The 1,135-nt window shown below is 40.4% G+C and overlaps 1 pseudogene; it reads right to left on the bottom strand.

Annotated features, from left to right (window-relative positions):
• Nucleotides 1-206: 206 nt before the first annotated feature.
• Nucleotides 207-676, bottom strand: LOC100954402 (annotated as a pseudogene).
• Nucleotides 677-1,135: the final 459 nt, after the last annotated feature.

The following is a 1,135-nucleotide window of genomic DNA, read 5'->3' as shown; positions in this document are numbered from 1 at the left end:
ATGATTAGTGAATTAGGTCTAATTTCGCACAAATCATGTACTTCATAATTTTAAATGAAAGATTAGATTGGATCCCTTCTTTTTTTTTCTCTTTTGCCCAACTTGCATATTTATTGGCATTACCAGACCCTACACCAGGAAGCCACACCCAGAGAGTCCCAGATCCCTGCAGCAGGGTTCTCCTGCCCCGTTTCTGCAATAAACTCTTAGACCTTAGCAGTTGTCTGAGCTGCCCCCAAGGCTGTGAGCTGCTGAGTCTTCTGGCTCATCATTTCCATGATAGCCTGTTTCGTTGGAGTGTTTCTCCTGGAGAGCTGGCTGTATTTTCTTCATCTACTTGGTTAGGAAGTTTTATCTTCCTCTTGAAAAAGTCCTTGGTATCCTCAGCTGTCTTCTCTACATAGTAGCCAGTTGCCACATCAATGAGCATGTGTTCCACATCATGTAGCTTCCCGGGAACATGCATAGAACTTGTCAGTGGGACGAGTAATTCTTTCCCTTTGTCGCTCTTGTTCAGCATGTTCAGACAATCCTTGGCTTCCATGTACTTGGTCTGTATCACTTTGAGCTGAGCAATGGACGTGTACAAGAACTCCACTTCCTGGTCTAGTTGATTTGTAAGTATTTTTAGCTGGGGCAGATTCCGCTCTGTGATGTTGATCAATTGCACCATAATGGGAAGGAGGCTTATTCTTTTTATTTATAAAATATGCTGGTCTCCTACGTAGGGGTGAAGTGCAGGACCTAAGAAGCAGGTATCACATGGTTTAAAAGGAATAAAAATATATTTTGAGATAGGATCTTGCTGTTTTCCCTGGGCATGATCATAGCTCACTTTAACCTCAAATTCCTGGGCTCAATCAATCCTCCTGACTCAGCCTCCCAAGTAGCTAGGAGTGCCACGACCACCACACCTGGCCTTAAGAAATATTTTAATACTTAAGAAATTATCCCTTAATAATATCTTAGCTTTGCTCATAAATATTTTCAGGTGAATTTTAGAATTATTTTCTCAAGTTTCAAAGAAAACAAATAGAGATTTCAATTAGAATGGTGTTAAACCTGTATATGATTTCGTAAAGCATTGACATTTTTACACTATTGAGTTGTTTCATTCAGGAATGTGGTAGGTTTC

This window comes from Otolemur garnettii, unplaced genomic scaffold, assembly GCF_000181295.1.
Source record: "Otolemur garnettii isolate 467f Iridium unplaced genomic scaffold, OtoGar3 scaffold00049, whole genome shotgun sequence".
Taxonomy (NCBI): domain Eukaryota; kingdom Metazoa; phylum Chordata; class Mammalia; order Primates; family Galagidae; genus Otolemur; species Otolemur garnettii.
Note: the sequence above shows the minus strand (reverse complement) of the source record. Positions and strands in the feature narration are given on the sequence as shown.